Source organism: Phoca vitulina, unplaced genomic scaffold (assembly GCF_004348235.1).
Source record: "Phoca vitulina isolate PV1807 unplaced genomic scaffold, GSC_HSeal_1.0 scaffold1, whole genome shotgun sequence".
Lineage (NCBI taxonomy): Eukaryota > Metazoa > Chordata > Mammalia > Carnivora > Phocidae > Phoca > Phoca vitulina.
Window position 1 is genome coordinate 29,502,218 of NW_022589704.1, and position 18,493 is coordinate 29,520,710.

Sequence of the window (18,493 nt, forward strand, 5' to 3'; positions counted from 1 at the left end):
TACTGCTCTCTATTTCCACATCTGTTTAGGTTCCTCTTGGTTCTTGCTCCAGTCATGATTTCTGCATTCTGACTCCTGGCTGATCCGGTTCCTGCAGCTTTCTTTGTTTCTGGTCTTACTGAGTGAGTGTCCATCCTTGGCTAATAAATAAGCTACATTCTCTGACGCACGGCTTCCTTTAGCTGGCTGCCTTCATTCCTCCACATGTGGTGGAACATCGGTGCTCCGGGATCCGAGTCAGCTCTGTCCTGTGTGGTGACTTCTCCCCCTGGCAGGTCCCCAGCAGCGGCGGCGGCCGCACCTCCTTCCTCGAGGTCACTCTACGCTTCCCGCCCCAACAGGCTTGCTTCCTCCAGGAGCCCCGCAGCACTGCCTCAAGCTATTTCCTGGCTCAGGTTTATCCAGATAAACGACTTGGTTGCTGAGATAATTCCAGAATTCTGATGGTCCCAACTTGGAATAAGAAGGAGAAAGTAAGCAAATTTTGACGATAATGATAGAGGTTGATGTTTCATAGGTAAAATTATTGACTTACACCCAAGTCTATATTTATCTAAGATCTTCCTCACTTGTTCTTTCAACGGGTATTTATTGAGCATATTTCAAGTGCTGGGAATTGTTCTAGCAACTAAGGATATAGCAGAGACTAAAAAAAGACAAAGTTTGGGTACTCAGAGCTTACACCGTACATCTAATGGGGTTTCTTAGAGAGAGGAGGTAAATAATGATTTAAAGAGTTCTACTTTAGAGAGGGGAGAACTTTCAGCGTCTAATTGGTATGCTAATACATGCTCTCAGTTAATCACAGATAAAGTAACCATTAAATCTGTGGCCCCTACCTGAAATCAGGGCACAGTGTTCCAAAAGGTATAGTCTTGCAAGCCTTAAAGAGTTGAGACATAGCAAATATCCTGGCCTGTGTTTTTTTCCAACTTTTTATTATGAAAAATTCCAAACATTCAGAAAAGTTGAAAGGCTAGTACAGAGAATTACATACTTATTATCTAGATCGATTATTAACATTTTGCTATATCTGGTTGACCTGTAATTATTTATGTATTTTCAACTTATTATTTGAAGATAATCTCAGGCTTGCAAAAGAGTTACAAGAAAAATTCAAAGAATCCTCTCAAATCCCTTTTTACCTCTATTCACCAATTGTTAAATTTTTGCTCCATTTGTGTTTATGTTCTGTCTGTGTAATGTGTGTATGTAGTTTTTCCGAATCATATGAGAGGAAGTTACATACCTCCCAGCTCCCTTCTCCCTGTATATTTTAGTGTCTATTTCCTAAGAGCAAGGATATTCTTCTACATAATCGCTGTATACTTAATAATCACAGGAAATTTTAAGTTGATGCAATACTTTTAGCCAATCCCTAATCCATGTTCCAGTTCTGTCAATTGCTTCAATAATGTCCTTTTTGGCCTTCTATTCTTCTCTAGTATAGGATGCAGTCCAGAATCATATATTACATTTAGTTGCCATGCGTCTTTAGTCTCTTTTAATCTGGAACATTTCCATAGCCTTTCTTTGTCTTTGATGACATTGGCATTTTTAAAGAAAACAGAACTTAAAAAAAAAAAAAGTTCCTCATTTAGGGGTTGTCTTTTTTTTTTTTTTTTAAGGATTTTATTTATTTATTTGACAGAGACACAGCAAGAGAGGGAACACAAGCAGGGGGAGTGCGAGAAGGAGAAGCAGGCCTCCCGTGGAGCGGGGAGCCAGGTGCGGGTCTCCATCCCATGACCCTGGGGTCATGACCTGAGCCGAAGGCAGACACTTAAGGACTGAGCCACCCAGGCGCTCCTAGAGGTTGTCCGATATCCATCTCGTGTCACAGGTTGAGTTCTTCTAGAAGAAAACTCAGAGACAGAGTTTAATGATTGGATATTAGATTGTGTCCTTAGGATCAATACCTGTGTGTGGAAGGTGGAAAGACAATTGGGCAGGGGGAGAAATTGAGCTGCAAGGTAGGACTAGCAACCATAGCGAGAGGTGGACCTGTGAAGCTAAAATGGACCCATCAGAATTTTCCCCCACGAGGCCACCATGGCCAGGCCTTTCTACTTCCATTCTGATCCTCACTGCAGGTGAGCCACTCTAGAAGGGCATGGCCCCAGAAAGGAGCTCTATGCAGGAGCAGCGGCCTCTGAAGGGCTGCTCATTGGACTCTGTCTCTTGATGGCTCTCCCACAAGCTTGGGCAACAAGTTTGGGATCTAGACTATGTAGTAACTATACCTCATTTAAAAAAAAAAATAAAGGCAAAAAATCAATATCTAACCAATTGTCACAGATTACATTTTTTTTCTTTTTTTTTTTTTCTTTTTTTAAAGAAAGATCTAGGGGCGCCTGGGTGGCTCAGTGGGTTAAGCATCTGCCTTCGGCTCAGGTCATGATCTCAGGGTCCCGAGATCGAGCCCCGGGTGGGCTCCCTGCTCAGCGGGGAGCCTGCTTCTCCCTCTGTCTCTCCCTCCAGCTCGGGTTCTCCCTTGTGCTCTCTCTCTCTCTCAAATAAATAAATAAAAGCTTTAAAAAAGAAAAAGAAAGCAAGCTCTACATGTAATGTGGGTCTTGAACTCATGACCCCAGATCCAGAGTTGCATGTTCCACTCACAGCCAGTCAGGCACCCCTCTTTTCTCTTTTAACCTGGAACTACGCTTCTATTTGTTTTTCCTTGACAAAGGCTAAACAGAACAGGTCTGATGTCTTGAAGAATCTTCCTGTTTTTCAAATTTTCAGTGTTTTGACATTAAGTCACAAGAACTGAGGAAAATACCATTTGCTTTTAATTCAATGATTTTAAGTATTAATACAGATGAAACAATTTTCAAAGATGTGGACTATCTTTGCTAGCATAGTCATTGAAGGCCCACTTTTATATTCATTATTAATAAAGGAGAATCATAGAGAAGAGATAAAATGATTTATGACACCAATTTTATTACATATTTATAAAATCGAGTTAACTCAGTATTTGTGCCTGTGTGAGTGTGTATATATAGCTAGATACTACTTAACCTTCACATTTTCTTCTCTAGCAAAGAACGAAACAAAAAGCTGCTTTGTGTTTTTTCTGTAATTTGCTAGTGAAAACAGGAAATGAAAGAATCATATTATCTTGTCCCATCATATTATGTTGTACCATAATCATATTATATGATATTGTTACTAAAGCTTCTTTAGTCCTTTAAATGTAGCACTCATTATAAGCAGCTCTAATCCTCTTAAAATATTATGACTCATTCATTATAACAAATTAAGGAAGACATGAGACACAAAGATCTTTTCAGATTATTTCCAGACAGGCTTCTTTAACTAATGTCCTTCAGTTGAGCTAGTTATAAGTTTTCTGATGGAAAATAATTGTCTCTGCTAGGTATTAGTCAAATACTTTCAAAATTTGTCAGTGGCCACCACCTTGACAAGGGACAGGAGTATCTTTCTCTCTCCCGCTCTCCTTCCCTCCATCCCTCCTCTCTCCTTTTTTCCCTTGTTTCATGGAAAGAATTTACTGCTAAAAGTATATCATAGTACTCATTTTCCACCCAAACAAAGATCTATCCCATAAACATTAAAGGAAGTGGGAAATCATCAACATAAAATTTACAACTTTTAAAGCTAAAGATTTAGTGTTACGTGAGGATAAAATATAATAGAGAATTGGTCGATTTTGCCTATTTTGAGCCCATATGTTTTGATTCAGCACCATTCCTTGAATATTCATTGTGTTTAAGTCCCTGTACTGGACCCTTTGATGAGTCACAAATTTGACTGATTGATTGATTCACTCATTTATTCATTCATTCACTTTTATAGTCTCTACAACTAAAGCAAGTTTAGGAAGGAGAAGAAGGTGGGGGAAAAAATATACATGTTTCCATAGGAGTTTAACTAGTAAGTGGACTATATTACTATTCTTAGACTTAATAAGCCTAATTTTTTGTTTTTTAACTCTTTTTAAAGATTTATTTATTTATTTCAGAGAGAGAGAGCAAGGGTGAGCAGGAGGGGTAGAGGGAGAGAGAGAATCTCAAGCAGACTCGGAACTGAGCACAGAGCCTGACTCGGGGCTTGATCTCACGACCCTGAGATCATGACCTGAGCTGAAACCAAGAGTCGGACGCTTAACCTAGGCACCCCTAAGCCTAATTTTTTAAAGAACACCATGCTTTTTGAGCCATGTGGTTCCCATATGCACAAAATATGCCTATTCAAACTCCCCATCCAGGTGACATGAGCAAAACTAGCAGAGGAAGGACCTCAGAAAACTCTCTCCTCCACAAAGCAGCAAGGAACTGGCAAAATGGTCTGATTTGACTTTTTCAGAACTCTGATATTTATCCAAAGGCTTGCAACAATCTGGGAGTGTTCGTCAAAATCAAACAAAAACAACAAAATTGAAAATGGCTTAATCTCAGTAAAAGAAGTGAGCTGTGTGGCACGTGTAACTTGCTCTAGTCTTACCCTGCTTTGCAGTCTTCTTGAAAACTAACAACCTGCATTCCAGTGAAGACCAGCAGCCTGGTAGCAACTGAAAGGAACAGAAAGTAGTTTGGGAACTCCTTAAAAGCTTCATTCCCAGAGAATTATTATGTACCTGTCTGGTGGCTCCCTGCAAAGCCTCACTTGCAAGACTATCCATATTTGATCCAAGTCAGCTCACCTACGGTGAAAAGCTTTTTCCCGTAAGCATTTATTGAAAATAATAACAGGCAGTCATTTAGCTTTGCAGCTGCCTGAGGAAATGGATACCAGTTGAGGGAAAGCATTAGACTAAGCAAATACTTTATTAAAAAAAAATTTAAGATTTATTTATTCATTTATTTGAGAAAGAGTGCATGTGCGCGTGAGGGGCAGAGGGAGAAGGAGGAAGATGATACCCCGAATCCAGGGCTCCATTCAAGACCCTGAGATCATGACCTGGGCCAAAACAAAGAGTCGATGCTTAACTGACTGAGCCACCCAGGCACCCCTAACCAAAAGCTTTAAAATAAAGACTTGAGGAATGAGATATACCGAGAGGCTTTGACAGGCTCTGACGTATACCTGAGAATCAAGAAGGCCACATGCAAGTATAGGGTTTTGCTCGTGCCCAGGGTTCTGTGCATTGCCAAGAAAGCCATGAAAAGGCCCTAAGCTTTCACCTTGGATGAACTTGAAGGTTCTGTGAGCAGAAAATGAAGGCTAAGGCAGAGTTGAAAGTGTGCCCCCAACATGCATCAGCGCCCCTCGCTAAAAACTAGGAGACTTATTGGTTCCAGGCATTTAAGGAAATTTCCAGGTCCTACATTATACCTTCTGAACTTTGCAAGGTGGTAACAACAAAGGAAAGGTTGCATAAGCCATGGCTTTGATGTTTCTCTGCATTCTTGATTCCCCCCATTTCAGTTCAGGCCACTAAGAAATATCCTTACTTTCTTGCCAGCTCAGCCATACATTTAAAAAGATGATTTTGTTATGTTTAATCCAGTGTTTTTCAAGGTTTTGTAGTGAAAAGTGTTTAAAGAATACCTAGAGTATCTAGAGTACCATATTGCCAGAAATATAACTCCATCCAGCTTTTGAGCTATTAGGAGGAATCTACATATACTGTCAATTCATATCTGAATATATATATATTCAGGCGTAAGACATCATGTAGATTTCACTGATTGCCTTGCTGGAGAATCCCACTTGTCTTTGTCCGCTATTCAGCCTCCGAGCCAGGCTCAAAACAGCTCCTGTTTTCTCTCCTTATCCATGAGGAGCCCCAGCAACTCAGACACCTCCCTCTCCCTCAGCAGCTGACTCTACCCACTTTTCTTGTTGCACATCTGTCCAACTGCTGTATTCTTTGCTCCACAAACATTTATTTTTACCTTAAAATCTTTTACTGTTAATTACCAGAGGAGAATAGTAGATACCAGAAACATGATCGGTATAAGAAATTTCCAAGCATTTCATAATTTTACAAAAGGTCTTAGAATCATGGTCCCAATTTCCTTCTAGAGTGAGTTTTTGTCTTCCAATTTTATTCTCTTAGGGAGTTGTTCCATATTTGGTGAAGGCCAAAGGGATCCTGTTTTCAAACATGACCCTTCTTCTTAAATTGAAGATGGAAGGGCCTATGGATGCTATCAGGGCAGAACAAAGGTGTCCCTGTCCTTGTCCAGAATCGCCAGATTGAATGATCCCCAAATCAGTCATCCTCTGTCCTGATCAGGAATATCATGGGGGCGTCTGGGTGGCTCAGTCAGTTAAGGGTCTGCCTTCAGCTCAGGTCATGATCCCAGGGTCCTGGGATCGAGCCCCGCCTCGGGCTCCTTACCCAGTGGGAAGCTTGCTTCTCCCTCTGCCTGCCACTTCCCCTGCTTGTGCCCTCTCTCTCTCTCTGATAAATAAATAAATAAAATCTTTTTTTTTTAAAAAGGAATATTATGGGCATTATTTTATAATCCTATTTTTAGATGCTCAAAACACCCACATATCAACTAGACTTTGACTGCGGTCCTACTTTTAACCCCCTGGTTAGCACAAAGCTTTATTTCCTTCTGCCACGTTGATTTGATAATATGTTAGACCGCTTTACTCTCTGTCCTTTATATTTTAGCCTTTCTTTCCTATTTTCCATCTCATTGTCTCGCTGTGCTACATTTTAGGTACCCTCTTCAGATATATCTTCTAGTTTACATTCTACCTTTGACTGGGTCTAAGCTACTACTTTATGCATCCAGTAAAATAAATATCAATATTAACTGTGTAATTTCTAGAAGCTCTGCATGATTCTTTATAAAACTTTCTGGACCCAAAGTAGATATTTTGCCTAAAATCCTAGTAATTATTAGTGCTTCTGTCTTAGGTATTCAGGGATTTTTTTTCTACCCCCACCACTCCATATTCAGGTATTTATGTGTTCTACTAACTCTCTGTTTTTCTCATGTATAAAATGAAGGGACTAGATTAAATTGTCTCTGACATCTCATTTCACTTTAACAGACAATAATTCTACGATCTTTAAAGATTTATTTATTTGAGAGAGAGCGAGTGCTCGCGTGTGAGCAGGGGGAGGGGCAGAAGGAGAGGGAGAGAGGGAATCTCAAGCTGACTCCCCCTGAGCACGGAGCCCAATGCAGGGCTCAATCCCACAACCCTGAGACCATGCATGGCCTGAGCCGAAATCAGAAGTCAGACAGAAGCACTAACATTGGGATGCCTGGGTGGCTTAGTCGGTTAAGTGCCATGCATGACCTGAGCCGAAATCAAAAGGCAGGCACTTAACCGACTAAGCCACCCAGGCACCCCAATAATTCTATAATCTTTGGTCATACTAACTTCACCCTCTTTCAAAGAGATTAAAGAATAGAAATTGGTTTGTAAAGGGAGAACTCCCCTTCCCCAACTAATAAGGGCAAGTTGAAAAAGATGAAAACAAAGAGAAATGGCAGCTACATCTTTGGGGGTGAAAATGAGATATAAGAAAATTGTTTCCCATCACGGTACATTACATGGCATACTTTTATCCTTCCTGGCACCCCATCCCTCCAAAACCACTTCGTGAAGGAGGCCCTGCATGTGCGCGTGTACTAGCAGGAGACTGTGGTTAAGCCACAGAATCAGAACCGTACATCCTGACCAACGGCCGGGAGAACCAGCAAACTGTATCAGGTATAGCATTAGAGTTTCGGGGTTGGCAGAGCTTTAGACAGCATCAGGCCCGGTCACACTTAATTCCTGGTGTCCTCCTACAAAACTCTCAATTTGTGGTTGCCTCATTAAACACCTCCACGTATGAGAAATGTGCCATGATCTGACACAGCTTTGCACTAGAATGAAAGCTCCATGGGTTCTGTTCACCGCTATTCACTACTATTTGTTCAGGGCCTAGAACATATAGTAGATGCTCAATAAATATTTTCTAAAATGTTTTTTGACAGATATTGTTAAAATGAATAAACATCTCAACAACTATCATCTTTAGGAAGTTTTGCCTTGGGTTGAGCTAAAATGTGTCTTTTTCTCATGTCCTTAGTTTTGCTCTCTGGTCAGATAAAAGTTCCCTCATCTGCATACCAGATCTTGAACCATCTGAAAAAAGTTATCCTGCTCTGAGGCACCTGGCTGGCTCAGTCAGAAGAGCATGTGACTTTTGATCTCAGGGTTGTGAGTTTGAGCCCCATGTTGGGTACAGAGCTTACCAAAAAAATAAATTAAAAAAAAAAAGTTATCCTGTCCTTTCTTTTCTAGAATTAATCGCTTCCACCAATTCATTCAGCGTTCCTCACATGATGTAATTTTAAGCTTTCTCTCTGTCCTGTTGTCTCTTTTCTGGACATGTTCCAGTTTATCATTGTTCCTCTGAAACTGTAATTCGCAGAAAAGAATACAATACTCCCAGGTGCAACCTGACCAGTTCAAGCAGAGTTGGACAAACACTCCCTTAATTCTATTAGAACATTTCAAGGACAAATTCACCTTTTCCCCCCCTTTTTTTAAAGCAGTCACATCCCTTTGTGGACTCACATAGAGCTCACGGTCAAGGAGAAGTCTTAGTTTGGTGCAGAAATTTAGCATGTCTAAATGTCAGAACAGGTTGCCACAGGACACTAGTCACAGTGCCTTTGGTGAATGGTGCATATCGTGGAAATGTGAGTGGAGGTGCTGGGCTGGGACCCCGCTCAGGGAGACCACATCAATTCCCTTCTCTTGGATGATAAAAAGGCACTGAACAAGCCATTAGCCCATCTTCTCTATCTCTTTGATGTAGGCTTACCAAACCCATCTTAGGAAAAAAATTCAGGGCCTGTAATTGCTGCCTAAGCACATTACCAACTAGGAAAACCTGTCAGGAGATGATTTGTTTTATATAGTAACTGGCATGAAGTTTAATGCAGGTGTGGCTTAACAAGTGAATTCTGAAGTGAGAGAAGACAGGTAATTTCTAACGAACATTCTGGACACTGCCTTGAAGTCCTATTTTCCAGGTCAGTATGGTGAAATCAGATTTTTTTTTTTAAGATTTTATTTATTTATTTGACAGAGAGAGACACAGCAAGAGAGGGAACACAAGCAGGGGGAGTGGGAGAGGGAGAAGCAGGCTTCCCGCGGAGCAGGGAGCCCAATGCTGGGCTCAATCCCAGGACCCTGGGATCATGACCTGAGCCGAAGGCAGATGCTTAACAACTGAGCCACCCAGGTGCCCCTGAAATTAGATTTTTTAAGAAGTAATAGGAAGGCCATTCTGAATATCTCTTTTCAGAACCTTCAAAACTTGATTATCTTGAACGCAAGCAAAACTAAAGTGTCTTCAACTCAAGCCCTCTATGGTTACTATTAATATGACTCTGTATGGTGGTTTTATTTTATTTTTTAAGATTTTATTTATTAATTTGAGAGATTTGAGAGAGAGAGAGAGCTCAAGCAGGGGTAGTGGCAGAGGCAGAGGGAGAAGCAGGCTCCCCTCTGAGCAGGGAGCCCGATGCGGGGCTCCATCCCAGGACCCTGGGATCATGACCTGAGCTGAAGGCAGCCACTTAGCTGAATGAGCCACCCAGGCACTCTTGTATGGTGGTTTTAAAGATGAACTTAGAATTGCCATGCTTTAGATTTTATTTATTTATTAGAGAGAGAGGGACGGAGAAAGCATAAGCAGGGGGAGGGGCAGAGGGAGAAGCAGACTCCCCGCTGAGCAGGGAACCCGATGCGGAACTCGATCCCAGGACCCTGGGACCACGACCTGAACCAAAGGCAGATGCTTAACTGACTGAGCCACCCAGGCGCCTGCTTTTTCTGCTTTTAATAACTTTCTGTAATTGGACTTCAGGTTAAAATGGTTTGTCTACCTTTGCCTTGTTAGAGGAAATCCATGATGAACAGAAAAGATACAGGAACCTTTGCTAAAAGTAAAATTAAAAATTTTTTTTTTTATTGTATCAAGTGGTTTGTTACGGAGTTCCTTCTAAGTTCCTTGCCAGGAAACAAACTGCTTATATTATGTTTCTTTGAAGATATATTATAGGACTTGTATAGGTGCCAAGATATTTTCTGATTTGAGTACCAGGTGAAGCACTTAGCTTTTGAGTTCTCCAAGTACTGAGTCGATAGGAACAGTGCAGATATATGCATACGTCCATTCTTTCTCCCGTACCACTGTATTTAATGACTTTCACAAGATCCCTTTTCTTTCCCTCAAATACCAGACCTCTGTCTCTGGGACAAGGTGAATCATATCAAAGATGAAAGAAAGATATTAAATAAATGCAGATTATTTTATTGTATAGTTACTGTGTCCAGGACCAATTTACAAAATAATATAGTTAAGAGACCTCAGAAGTGGTTCATCCCTCTCATTTCTACCACTATAGACAGTAAGTAAATGGAAAAGCTGCCTCTTGTAAGATGAACTAAGAAAAAAAGAAAGCTCTTAAAATACAGTCCTAGGTTTTACCACTGGACCAGGGTCTGATGATATTCCTTCCTTCCCCCTTCCTTCCTTTCTTCCTTCCTTCTTCATTTATTTTTTTTTCTTTCTTAGTCAAGGAAGGAAGAGGGGAGTATATAAATGCTCTCTCTCCTTACCTTCTCGTTACGCAAACACAAATATAAAGAACTAGCTAGGCAGTGGAGATTCTATTTCTTCCGCAGTCCCACAGCTGTTTTGGGCACCACTGCATGTTTATAACCTTTTCTCACAGATGTTACATTTTATGAAATCTGACTCATTAGGGTGGTACTAGTATCTTTAGATGGAAAGAAATCCCTGAGGGCTGGATGATTACGCAAGTCTGCTTCACTCAAAACCTGAAAAATTTGAATAGAATATTTCCCGGAAAAAAAAAGAATTTGCCATAATTAAATAAATCAGAGAGCAATGATTTTAATTTTTTTTTTTTTTTCTGGGAAGAAAGAGGGAGGGACAATGTTCTTGTTTGGGGAAGTTTCGGTTTTATTTGCAGAATGTTTCTAATTTGTGTGGGCTTTTCCTTTTGGACCTTGGTCTATAATTTTGTTTCAATGTGCAAAAAAACATGGACTAGAAGACATTTTTTGAATGCCCACTCTGTGCAAAGCACCAGATTTGGTGCTACTTGGAGACATGGAGGGTAGTTAAAGAGCTAGAATACATTGTCCTGCCATCTTTGCGCTTCTCATAAAAGTTTAAAATTAAATGTCCCCTGTATTTTCCAGAGGAGACCGCTGGGGTCCCCAGTGGGAAGGTGACTCATCCAGAGTCATGCAGCTAGTAACATGCAGAACTAAGACTTACAACCATCTCTCCTTAGTTCCAAAGCATTTTCAACACACCAGGCTACTTGGTACCTGTGGACTTAAATGGGGTCAAGTGTTATGGCAGGGCCAACACTATAGGATGAAGCAATTGACACAAAATTGTCACAGGTACCAAAAATCTCATCAATCAAAATGGATGCAAAACATCTGCTGAACAAAAAAATATCAAAATTGTAAGCGAAGTCAGGATCTGGCCCTGCTCTTACATGACCCTGCCTCACTTGCCTTACTCTGATCTTGGCCCTACATCATGCAATCTGAACTCTTGGGTGAGCTAAGGGGGCAAACAATAAGGAAATATTCCCATGGCTGGGATAATAGTAAATTATTATTATAATTGTAAGTTGTAATGGAATCCTTGAATGTATAGAGTGAGATGCCCCGATGTTTGGAGATAGATCACAAACTATCCACAGTAGTGTCTTGATGTAAAATGGCTCACGATTGTTTTATTATTTTCTTTAAGATTTTATTTATTTATTTGTCAGAGAGAGAGAGCACACAGAAGCAGGGAAAGCAGCAGGCAGAGGGAGAAGCAGGCTCCCTGCTTAGTAAGGAGCCCAACTTGGGGCTCGATCCCAGAACCCTGGGACCATGACCTGAGCTGAAGGCAGGTGCTTAACCTACTGAGCCACCCAGGCGCCCCAAATAAAATCTTTTAAAAAGAGAAAAAAGAAAGAAACAAGCAAACTCGAGATGTGACAGTGGGTCTTGCTAACATCTAGGGAACACTGTTTCCATAATGAACCTGGCTCCCTTCAAAGGTTCTGGACAAAATGGAGCCTCACAGTGAGGTTTGGTTGGAGGGCTTTGATCAGAAGTAGAGACTGGGTTAAAAGTTTTCTTCCCTGGGCGCCTGGGTGGCTCAGATAGTTAAGCGTCTGCCTCCAGCTCAGGTCATGGTCTCCAGGTCCTGGATCGAGCCCCACATCGGGCTCCCAGCTCAGCGGGGAGTCTGCTTCTCCCTCTCCCTCTGCCTCTGCCTCTCCCTCTGCTTGTTCTCTCTCTGTCTCTCTCTCACTCTCAAATAAATAAATAAATCTTTTTTTTTTTAAGTTTTCTTCCCCCTTTTTTTTATTTTCTTCTCTCTCATGCATGTCCTATGCCCGAAGCAGTAAGCTAGGACCTGGGTACGTGCCATTTGAAAGTACCCTTGGCCTTAGGAAGCCACGAAGAAATCCCAGTGAATCCAGGAGGAAAGGAGAAGCCTTTGGCAAATTCAGTCCTCTGGGTTCATACATGGTCCAGTTCACCAAGAGAGACTTCACCTGCTACAGAGCCGTGAAGACTATGCACTTGCATGAATGTCCTCAGACATCCAGCCACGGAGCTATGTGGGAGTTGGTTTAGGTTCCTGGTCAGATAGTTTGGTTCTTCACTTTTCCATATTTTGCAGGGACTTTAACAGCAGGGTCAGAACCAGCCCCAGGAACAGAATAGTTTCTGGGTAAACAGGGGCCTATGACACAGGATTAATATGCATCTGCGACAGGAGTTCAGAGTTACAACCTGTGTGCCCAGGCTGGTCCCCTGCGCCTAGGGGTGGGGGTGGCAGGTGGTGAGTGGTGAGGAGGTCTAAGAAAGAACCCAAGAGGCTCTCATGTCATTCTCAGCTTCCTCCTATCTAGTAATCCTCGTTTGTAGGGAAGACTGCTTCATTTTTTGTTTTGTTTTGTTTTGTTTTGTTTTTTTCATTTAGCCACAGGTATCGCTCTAGTAAAGGAAAGTAGAATTATTCTCTAAAGTCAGTGTCATTCTCAGAATCTCTCCTGCCTGAGAAAGGCTTCTTGTGCCTGGGGTGCCTAAAGGTTAAGAACATGTACATTCACAAATTTGGATAAGAATTGGAACGATGCCAGCTTGCTGGCCGATGGTTTTTCCAAGTTCAGCAATTTTCCTCGTCTTCAGTGTCCTAATCAGTAGATAGAAAATAAGGGCTCAAAAATAATCTCAAGAACAGTTGTCATAGATTCTTGCTCTTAAAAGATGAAGTTAAAGACCCCCCTTCGTGCATGCCTCCGTGCCTTCTGGAGCCTCCCCATCAGGGAGCCAGCCTGTGCCCAAACCCCCCTCAGTGCCCACCCAATGCTATGCATCTGTTTGCCCGATTTGTTGGCTGGTAGGTTTCTAACATTCTCCGTTTTGAACAGCTATAAATTCTTGTTTCTACTAAGCCAAAATTTTCCTGGCTGTTATGCCAACATTTTTTTGCCCTAGCTCCAACATGAGAAACACAGAGAGTAAATGTCTCACTTTTTCCTCATCTTCGAGTATCTGCAGACAGCTATCAGACTCCTTCAGTTTTCCTTTCTCGCTGGCTTGCTTCAAACATGCCAACAAAGACATAGCTTCGAGTCCCCTCAGTCTCCCGAGTCCTTCCTTTTACGCTGCCTTCGCTTTCCAGTGGTCTTCTCGAAATCTGTTTTGCCAACCTTAACAAACTCCTCCTAAGGCGGATTGACCATGACAAGATGGGGCTGAGGCTGCCAGCTTTGTTTTCATTACCATAAAATCATTTTAAATGTTCATGAAGAACGGCTCTAAACCATCAAAATAACAGTTCTGGAACCCAACTGTTTGATAATGATCCGTTGGCAAGACTTTCAACTTAGGCTTTATTTTATCTTCTGCGACTACATTTTATCCCACACCCCCTCCCATGTCCTCCCAGGGAGGGGAAAAAGGCAAAAATATTGTCAGGCATAATCTTACATGAATGGGCGGAAGTTTGAGAATTGTTGCCCTTCCCTCCAGCCCCCACATTTTTGCTGGGTGTTGAAAAAACTTTACTGTTGCAACCAAAACAAGTTTCCTTTCCAACTCCTTGACCAAGTTCACTTACCACCTCTCCCAGTGATACACAGTATTGTTTTGTGAAGTGGCTACAAATTCAGTCTATTCTGCAAGTCCCTTGATTTCTGTTCCTTCTTTAGAATAGCCTTCTTTCTCCTTTTTAATTTTTTTTTTTAAGATTGATTGATTGATTTTAGAGAGCAAGGGAGAGAGCATGAGAGCATGAGAGCATGCGAGTGGGGACAGGGCAAAGGGAGAGAATCTCAAGCAGACTCCCCACTGAGAGCAGAGCCTGATGCGAGCCTCCATCTCAGGACCTATAAGATCACGAGCTGAGCCGAATCCAACAGTCTGACGCTTAACCGACTGAGCCACCAAGGCGCCCAGGCCTTCTCTCTCCTTAACAAAGGAAACGTCTTAGTATGAATTAAAGTAAGACTCCAGTGGCTGCCCATTCAGTTTCCACCCTAAATTGGGTATTCCCCTTGGACTTCTGTAAATGTCATTGGCAATACGTGACTGAGAAGCAGGACGTCTTCAGTGCCAAGTAATGATGAGATAGAAAACCAGTATGTTATGGTAGGCTGCACAGAGTTATGCTGGGTGCCCCTGACGTTTCGGAATTTAAACCATGGGTGGTACCTACTTATGAGAGGTCGTGTAATCGGTGAGGTGCCCTGTTGTGACTCCTGCTGCCAAAATCAATTCTTCAGGAGACATAATACTGTCAGAAGACATTTAAAAAGATGAAAGCTTTAGTGTTGACCATTTATGTGAATGAAAATATCCAAAACATAAATTGGGAAAATTCGGGTCTCTAGCAGCTGTGTAGTCATATGCCCTACAAAAATAAAGTTACACAAGTCCTGTGCCATCGAGGTTTTCAAATTCAGTACCCGCATTCCTTCTGCTAAAAAATTACTTGAAAAATCCCTTTTCAAGGAAATACTGATTTGGGGTTTTCTCTTTGCTATGACCAAGGTTTTGAAACATTACGTTATTGATGGTGGTGATTCTCCCAGACTCTGGGTAAAATTTGGAAAGAAGTGAGATAAAGACCTAGACTGTGTTGGGGTGCCTGGCTGGCTCAGTTGGTAGAACACGTGAGTCTTGATCGCGACTCTTTATCTCAGTGTCATGAGTCCGAACCCCATGTTTGGCATAGAGCTTACATTTAAAAAGAATGAAAAAAGTAAAAAGGCCTGGACCATATCCTTATTCAAAAGTAAATAGGTAGCTTATTTAAAAGAGAGAAGTAAGAGGAATATAATGCTCTATAGTATTCCATTTTTCACCACTCTCGGCCAGATATGGGGATAATAATGGTATCTGAGGGCTAGACACAGGGGGGCCCCCAACTCAAACACCTTCAGAAGGCAGGCATCTAACAATGTGTGAACTCCATACAGATTTAATATTTTTAAAAATATGAAGCCCACAAAACAAAACAAGTTTTTTAAAAAAGATTTTATTTATTTGAGAATGCGAGTGTACGGGAATAAGCAGGGGGGAGGGGCCGAGGGATAAGTAGGCTTCCCACTGAGCAGGGAGCTGGTTGTGGGGCTTGGATGTAGGGCTCAATCCCAGGACCCTAAGATTATGATCTGAGCCGAAGGCAGACACTTAACCGACTGAGCCCCCCAGGTGCCCCAAAAGAAAGCAAGTATTTATTTATTTATACTTTTAAAAGTTATTTAGGTAATCTCTACTCCCAACGTGGGGCTTGAACTCATGACCCCAAGACCAAGAGTGGCTTGCTCTTCTGACTGAGCCAGCCAGGTGCCCCCAAAACAAGTTTTTTTTTTTAGTTTTATTTATTTAATTTTTTAGAGAGAGAGAGAGAGGCAGAGGGAGAGGGAGGGGGAGACTCTTAAGCAGGCCCTCTGAGATCATGACCTGAGCCAAAATCAAGAGTCGGACACTTAACAGACTGAGCCACCCAGGCTCTCCTCTGCCAAAACAAGTTTTTAAATCTCTGATTAAAATCTTCTCACACTTTTTTTTTTAAAGATTTTATTTATTTATTTGAGAGAGAGAGATAGCGAGAGAGAGCACAAGCTGGGAGGAGAGGGAGAAGCAAGCTCCCTGTTGAGGAGGAAGTCCCATGTGGGGCTCAATCCCAGGACCCTGAGATCATGACCTGAACCGAAGGCAGACACTTAACCGACTGAGCCACCCCAGAGGCCCCTCTTCTCACACTTTTCATGAAGTAACACAAACAAGTCCTCTTCTATTCTACCTCCCCCTCCACTGTGTGCTCGATTTAGTCCTGAACTGGCAACAATCAATAATCAAATCATGAATATGCTTTTTGTGCCAGATCCTGAGTAAGCCTCTTTTTGAGGATTTCCTTATGTGATGATTGCAGCCACCCTAAGAGTTAGTGCCATTCCTATACCATTTTACAAGCGAGGAAGCAGAGGTTTTGAGGTAGGAGGTGATATGTCTAAGATTCCAGAGCCAGGAAGAGGTGGGACTGGGATCAGATAACAGGCATTGTGATTCCAGAGCCCATGGACCACTTTATTGCTGAGTATTTCAATTATACCTGTGTGTTCATTAGCTCAAAGTCTCGTAAACAAATTAAGCCTGCAAGTTTCTCCCTGACCCAAAGCTAATCGTTCACTGTTTTCTCCGAGCAATCCACAGAGCCATACAGATTATACGACTCCGGACACGAATTTCTGGGTGAAGCATTGAAACAACGGAGACGTAAGTAGGTGTTGACTTTGCAAATATGTACTGTGTCCTCTTCAACTGTTCAAGCGGAACCTGGGGTTTAGACTTGCAATCAGCCTGCAGGTGCCTTTTTATGAAAAGACCTGGACCCCAACAGAATGAAAATAGGTATCATTTCATTTCCACGGAATTCAACTGTTTTGTTTTTTTTTTTCACATAAAGGAAGAACTCTCTCCCAACCCCACTGCCTTTAAAAGTGAATAAAACATTTGTATGCCTAAAATTAGTTAGCTTTCCTATCTGAGGTTCATTTTAATGCCAACTCAATAAAAAAGTCATTGTGAAGGTTATACTCAGTTTAGCTAAGCTTCCTGAAAGCGTCTATTAATTTCCCAGATGAAAGTCTATCAAAGATGTCTCCCTCATCTTTATTCTCACTCTCATGCCTAAGGCCCTTCCATCTTTGGCTTCAGTCATGGTGACATTCTCCCAAACCGCTGCCAGACAATCTTTACAAAAACAAAGGTTCCGTGGGGTCACTCCCTGCTGCACACATTCTTACTTGCTCCCAACTGGCAACGGGATAAAATCCAAATACTAAACATGACATTCAAGGGCTTCATTACCAGAACACTCCCCTTTTTTTGTTGTCTTTTTTGAGCCAAACCAAAATACTTCCATCTTCCTAGCATGCCAAGGACTGTTGTTATTTATCTTAATGTCTGACATTAAGTAATAAACGACATAAGAACTACAGATAGGCGAGATGTTTCTCTATTAATGGCTATGTGATGCCAGGGCTTGGGGTGGGAGAAGCGATATGAAAATCACTGCTCCATCTCCTCCGATTGGAACAACCCAACCTTTTGTTCCAATTTAAACCTCCTTTGCTTCCCTTGACCGAATCAACAGAGTATCTTTATAAAACATTGCTATACTGCAGCATCTTCCAAGTAGAGATTGTTCATCCAAAGGGCAGCAAAATATTCTCCCGGTGTCAAACATCTTGAATACAACCTGGGGTGTGGTATAGAGTTTATATTTGATAGCTAGTGGAAAATATTGAGCAATGCCTCCAAATAACCCCCCCCCCCCCCCCCCCCCCCCCTTCTTTAAAAAAAAAAAAAAAAAAATCTCTCTTCCCTAAGAAGACAGCGCTTGGAAAATAAAGTTTCCCGGGTCATGGATCTATGGTATTCACCAGAGTTTCTCTGTCATGTCCATCGATTCTTTCTACTCATTCCTGTCGTCCATTCAGAAGCAAAATACATGTTCCCTCAAGGTTTTCACAGGAGGCACATTCAGCTCTCAAGTTCTTTTCTTACCAGGGTTGATGGGGGAACTCTACAAGGGCAATCCTCATAGACAAAGATCAGCAACATCAAATCTTTTTCTCTGTTCCAAGTACATTAGAGACTAACTTTTCTTAAGACTTTTGCAATTGTCCATAAAAATCCATCTAACTCATCACTATGGAACTAAATTAAACCCCTTTGCATTCACCAAATGTTCTGCCAGAAGGAATCTTTGTGTTTTGTCAAGGTAGATAAACAAAATGCTTCCCTCTATAGCCGAGCTACATTTAAAAGTTTAAAAGTTGAGGGGCGCCTGGGTGGCTCAGTCATTAAGCGTCTGCCTTCCGCTCAGGTCATGATCCCGGGGTCCTGGGATCGAGTCCCGCATCGGGCTCCCTGCTCAGCGAGAAGCCTGCTTCTCCCTCTCCCACTCCCCCTGCTTGTGTTCCCTCTC

At 41.9% G+C, this 18,493-nt stretch overlaps 1 protein-coding gene across 1 annotated transcript in view; it reads left to right on the plus strand.

Moving 5' to 3' along the window:
• The first annotated feature begins 381 nt into the window (after positions 1–381).
• Positions 382–18,493, plus strand: part of GPR1 (G protein-coupled receptor 1) — a 26,643-nt gene continuing 8,531 nt past the window's right edge. The window contains exons 1-2 of the mRNA XM_032414809.1: positions 382–473; positions 16,714–16,776. The gene's annotated coding sequence lies outside the window, so the exon portion shown is untranslated. The remainder of the gene's footprint in view (positions 474–16,713; positions 16,777–18,493) is intronic.